The following is a 6,466-nucleotide window of genomic DNA, read 5'->3' as shown; positions in this document are numbered from 1 at the left end:
AAAGCGCATATAATTTCCTAAATCTGTGATCATTTATAAACTTAATAGGGTGATGAGTGAAGCCCTGTTCAATTGCTTTGTATTGTTTTTCCATAAATACTTTTAAACCACTATACCAGGTTTGTTCAAGATGATTACGTGTTTAACTCCTCAGCGTTCTCTACATGCCTGTCCAACGTCATGAACGTGTTATTCGGTGGTTGTCCTATGTAACTGTATATCATATTTAATTGTTACATAAATCATGCCGCTAGTTTTCTTTCTTGTTTTTACAAAAGTCATATCCAGACCTTTATAACTGACTATGCAATACGGGATTTGCTCGTTTATCTAATGTAGTTGTCGCTTTGGAAGTCAAACCATATTTATTTCATTTTGATATTAACAATTAAAACTGGTAAGCACTATAATGAACTAAAACTTCATTAATCTTTAATCTTGAAATCGTTATTTATTTTCCATATGAGTTCCAACGTGAGTTAGGCTTGTAAGGCTTGTAAGACTGGTAAGGCTTGTAAGTCTGGTTAGGCTTGTAAGACTGGTTAGGCTTGTAAGACTGGTAAGGCTTATAAGACTGGCTAGGCTTGTAAGACTGGTAAGGCTTATAAGCTGAAAAAGAAAACAAATTTATTTTTTTCGATTATTCAAAACCAAATGTAATGCTGGAAATATTACTTACCGCTTAAATCCTTGATAAGTTTGTCACAAATTAGCATTGAAGCAAACTGATAACGTTCTACGTACTAAGTGTTTCCTGCAGCTTTTGAAAAGGGAATTGTTTTTTTTTCTCTCCGAAGGTACTCTTAATAGATTGGCTCTACTTTTAGTGCCCACTTTGCGGAGGAATACCACAACTACAGTTAATTAATTAATCATGACATTCTGATTCTGACCAATGAATTTATATTTCGTTGAAGGAAAAAATGTGATAAGAGCAATTATATGTTTTATAATATACTGAACGACTTTAGAAACACAACACTCATTTTGTTGATTTTATTACCAAATCTTGTTTGATTGTCTTATTACTTCTGTTCATGCTTATCATACTTCTTTCTCCTTACAAAAAAATCAAAATCTGACTTACCTGTGGTTATTGAACATACCGATATTTTGAAGTCCCACGAATTTCTTAAAGCGAAATTTGGGCACAAGAAAGATTGTTTCAGGTTATTTTGCTTTGTGAAACAGTTCTTTCAATCCTTTGTCTCACTTAATTCAGTTTAAAAATGTTGCATCTCCATTTTTCCAAGACTGAGAAATTAAAAACTGAATTATTCCTTAAGAATACTGCAAACATGAAAACATAAACGTGCTGCAACCATACTTTATGACTTCAGAAACTCGTCTTACTGTCCTTCCGACAACGATACAAGTAGACCAGATTTGTTTCTGGCCATCAATGAACAAATCAACGTGTAGTGACAATGAAACGTCAACAGAATTTGAATACACAGTTCATCATTTGCTAGCCATGTTTACAGCCGCAACGTCAACTGATATTCAAATTGCCGAGTGCCATTGCGTACAGGTTCATGCCATAAATATTTCCCAGAAACTGAATTGCCAAAGAATCGACTGAAGGTAAACCTTTAAAGCCCTCTAGTTCCAACCGCATAATTGCCAAAACCAAATAATGGGTTGAACAAATGCAAATTCAGAAGGTGTAAAACAGAACCTAAAACATGTCAGACAGAATTTGTTGACCTTTCTGATAATCATTTTGGCGTTTGTGATAGGCAGTTATCGCTTTTGACGGTGACACATTCATTCAAAAACAACACTAAAATAATCTAGTGTTGCGTTTCTAAAGTCGGTCAGTATAGATACTTTTGTCCACGTGTAGTGTCATTTTGACATCATGAACATGTCAAAATTGTCATATTTGACATACTACGGCCATTTAACGCACAGTGACAGATCAAAATATGTTTGAACAACAGTTGTATCCAAAATTATTACTCAATTCTTTAATGACAATATCTCAAATTGGGTTATTTTGTAAGTTAAATTGGAACGAAATGTGAGAAGTGACTTCAAATGTGAAGCCCGAATGTCAATATGAAAAACGAAATACAACAAGAGAGCACACGCTGAAATATTTCGCCTGCTTTACTGATCATTAATTTCATATTGATAGTTATAAACTTGAAAACTTGTCTGCAAATATCACATAAACATAATATTATTCAAGAATATGAGTCAAGGTAAGATAATCCAAAATGGAAATACAAGTGCACCTTAAATTTATCCAATGCATCACATAGAGTTGATAGTTTCTTAGATACAAAATTAACCAAGACAACGTTACATTGATCGATGAACCCTGAAATGAAGGTAAAGGTCAGATTAACTATGCCAGACAGACATGTACAGCTGACAATCAATCTATGCATCATGCATACAGTAAACATATTGCATATGGTATCTGCAACCCATGAAAACTTAACATTTAACAATGAATTCGGAAAAATAGGTCAAGGTAAGATTGAATCTGTTAGACAGACATATACATCTACAATCAATTCAAACACCAGATATAGTTGACCTATCGCTTGAAATTTAAAATAAAAAAAAACAAAGACCTCGCACATACGTACCTATTACATACAGTTATCCTATTACTCGTAATGAACATTACAAACAAATCTTATCATCCTTTTCAAGTATAGTCACTAAATCATGAGAATGAGGTTACTGGCAGTGGACATATAACAAAAAACAACATAACATAAGGTATCTATATAAAACAAAATGAAGGCTACAGGTTCGCCATCTTTCATAGTACAAAGCTTTGAATTATTTAGTTATCATGAACGCAGCTACCGACGCTGTCGGATTCCTATAACTATGTCGAGCATTCTGCTTTTAAGCTCGACAAGAATGAGAATACTGATGTCTGACAGACTAAGGTTATTATGAACATCGATAAAATAGGGTTTGTTGTTGTGAGTTCTTATTTTTAATTCAAATGTTACCTTAATATTCTTTCTGCTTTGTTTAGTGTTTTCATAGTGCTACGATACATGTGAACAGACAATCATGTTCACTTTGCACAATAATGTTCTGTTTCAAGCCCCCATACTTTTTCTTTTTTGTTATATTCAATTCTGAGATTTGAATACCAAACTTAACACAGATAAAATAGTTGCAAGAAACAACAATAGTAGTATATGAATGAGAGAAAATAACAACATGCATTCATTCATTTTATATATTGGTTTGACTGATTAATAATCAATATACATATAAACCTTTTGTATTTTAGTTGGTGTAAATTTTATAGTTTATTGACATGAATTCGATTTTTTCAGTCATTATCTTTGCTTTGACTTGATAAACAAAAAGTGTTACAGTCCATGTAAATACGTTTACATTTATTGAAATAATTCATAAATTCCTGAAGATCCTTTGTTGTCTTAATGAAAATTTTCTTGTATACGACATTCGTTAGTGCAATATTATATTTAGTATTCAAATATTTTTCCGATTGCTCGATTCTCCTTTGTGATAGTTGGACGATTCATTTTATCGATTCAACTCAAAGTGTTGTTTAAAGTCGATATTCAGTTAACTACTTAAACTTTTCAAATGGAAAACAGTCATAATTTTATAAATGTCAATGAAAAATAAAGTATCTTTTAAAACAAAACGTAAGTTAGTATATTAAAAACAGCAAATAATAGCAATAATAAACAATTGCAAATGAAGCAATCACACAAAAATAAAAAGCATAAACATCGAAATATATATATATACAATGTATATATATATATGCATGCAATGTATTGGCATGACTTGTTTGGACACATATTCGTACCAGTTTAATCAAATGGAAAAAATGTTTCATTGCTTAAACTCTTAGGGAACTTATTTCAGATTTGTGTAACATTATAATGAAATGATTTCAAGCCATACCTGGTACTTCTGTCTTTCGGGAGTACTGCTTTGTTCCACTGTTATCTAAAATCATTATTTTGAATTTTAATATTGATTAAACAATGTAGATCCTTTAGTGTGTTTTTTTTTAATCATAAGTCATTTTTGTTTTGGTGCCAGCTAAAGCCAGCCTCCGGGTGTGGGATTTTCTCATTTTGCTGAAGACGCATTGGTTGCCTTCGGCTGTATTCTGTTCTTTAGTCGGGTTGTCATCTCTTTCACACATTCCCCATTTATCTCTCAAGTTTTATTTGAACATTATATATGAACTATATCAAATATTTCTATTTAATTAGTTTTTATTTTACTTATTTTTAAAGAAAGCTGTTTTTATCTTTCTTGTAATTTTTTGCATGAACTATCAGAGTCTTTGTGGACATTGGTTTAATTGTTTTTTTAAATTGTATTTTTTTGTTCTCCACAATAATACAAATTACTTGACAACAGTTGAAGTCTTATTGAAAGAAAAAAATAGATGTTGTTAGTCTGCCTTGATACTTTTCCTACACATTTCAGATAAATAACTGTTTAGAGTCAATTCCTATTCTAACGTGGCTCCATAGTTTATCGTTTTAATAAAATTTCATTTTTTTTAATTTTTTTCCCAATGTATAGAATGGAATTTGTCAGAATTAGCCTTCATCAATTTCCCTCCTCCCCTCCCCTCCCCCAAACCAGGTTATAGATTTAATTGATTGATTGATTGATTGTTGGTTGCTTAACGTCCAGTGGCAAATATTTCATGCATATTCAGGACGAGAACAAGTTCACAATTAATACAATAGGTAGGTTGTTGTAATAGAGGCCATCTAGAATGATGGTCGGGGAAATTTGGACTGCCACTGAAAAATGAGGGTTTATTGGATAGGGACAGAAATTTCGCCTTGCAACAGGTCACCTACGGACCCCTCAAAGAGTTGTTGCAAGGGTTCTTAACGTGCAAAGAGCGTGGCACTCTCTTTACACGAGGCATCGGATTTAACGTCCCCCTTCTGACCGGACGTGACTGCGAACTTGATACATCCCGCACAGCCAAACGGACGCCCCACTTCAGCAAGCGTTTTACTGCCGGTCGGGAGAAGACCAAGTGACCATATTTCTATACCCCAGTCACCCTTGGGGTGTGTTATAGATTTAAGATACCTTATCTACATCCTGATCACTCTAACATATATTCTTTTTGTACAAAAAGATATATGGAATGTATAAGGCATTCAAAAGATCTGGACCAAGAATTTTACCCTGTGGTAATTTAAACATTTAAACATCTGATTTTTATCCACTGTTAAAGGGGCATTAGCTACGAGTTATATGAAAAACCTACATGTAATATATTATTTTTTTGGCTTAATCAGTAATGAAATACAAATAGCGAAATAATAGGTCATTTTTAGTCGCCAATGCAATAAGGTTTAATTTTGTCAAAATAAGCAATAAAACATTGATTAAGAATTATTCACTTGCACGTGAGTACTTCGACCCCATTGAATCCGTATGCATGTGAACTTTAATTTAACCCCTTAGCTGGAGATGGATAACACGTGAATTGTATGTGTAAAATGTTTTAAAGGAAGATAACGCCAACATTGAAAGTGAAACAAAGGTAAATCATTTGATTGACTGAATCGATCCACAGTGAACATTCTAATATAGATAAAAACGATTGTAAACATGTATTTTTTGTTTGTAATATGAAATTAAATGATCAAGAATAATTCCACAGCACGTGTTTGCTTTATCTATTTATATCTATATTTATGTTAACATAGCTTATATAGTCATCGGATGACTATAGAGGTCAACTCGATAAATAATTAGATGGCGTCTAGACTCAAATACACACGAAACGAAGCTACGTATTTTCATGGCTGTGTCTTGTTTATTGTTTTATTTATACTTTTAATAGTTTTGATAAATGATTTACATTGTTATGAATCAAATATGATAATTTGATTAGAATTGATGAATATGAATCTGACAGCTAGCTATATATTTAGTGCCCCTTTAAAAGTTTCAATAAATTTTGTAAACGTTATTTTCTATTTCAAAAACAACTTTCACTTGATAATAATTGTAGATTCTTTTTGGAAACTAAAACCAGATTTAATTGCCGACAGTACAGAATGAAAATGTATCAAGAATTGGTCATATTTTGCTCTTTCACGAAGTTTGGAAAAATAATGCATCATGAGCATTTGCTTTCCTTTCTTGGGAGTTTTTTTTTTATATAAAAAGAAAGTGCGGAAATCAAAGTAACTTTTAGATGATCTGGATAAATGCACCTTTCAATTGCTTTTTAAACTAAACATGTTATAGGATATAATATAACTGATTGTACAATATTCATAAGTGTGTGTATCACTGAACTTGTTTATATTTGTTTAGGGGCCAGCTAAAGGACGCCTTCTGGTGTGAGGATTTCTCGCCACATTGAAGAAATATTGGTGACCTTCTGCTTTTGTTTTTTCTATGGTCGGGTTGTTGTCTCTTTGAAACACTCCCCATTTCCATACTCAATTTTATGTGA

The 6,466-nt window shown here is 32.3% G+C and overlaps 1 long non-coding RNA gene across 1 annotated transcript; it reads right to left on the bottom strand.

Annotated features, from left to right (window-relative positions):
- Positions 1-401: 401 nt before the first annotated feature.
- LOC134705438 (uncharacterized) lies at positions 402-3,953 on the bottom strand. Its single transcript, XR_010105565.1, has 2 exons — positions 3,919-3,953; positions 402-609 (listed from the first exon to the last, which is right to left on the bottom strand). It is a non-coding gene; the product is annotated as an uncharacterized LOC134705438 (long non-coding RNA).
- Between the last annotated feature and the right edge of the window lie 2,513 nt (positions 3,954-6,466).

Source organism: Mytilus trossulus, chromosome 2 (assembly GCF_036588685.1).
Source record: "Mytilus trossulus isolate FHL-02 chromosome 2, PNRI_Mtr1.1.1.hap1, whole genome shotgun sequence".
Classification (NCBI taxonomy): Eukaryota; Metazoa; Mollusca; class Bivalvia; order Mytilida; family Mytilidae; genus Mytilus; species Mytilus trossulus.
The sequence above is the reverse complement of the archived record's forward strand: the minus strand, read 5'-3'. Positions and strand labels throughout refer to the sequence as shown.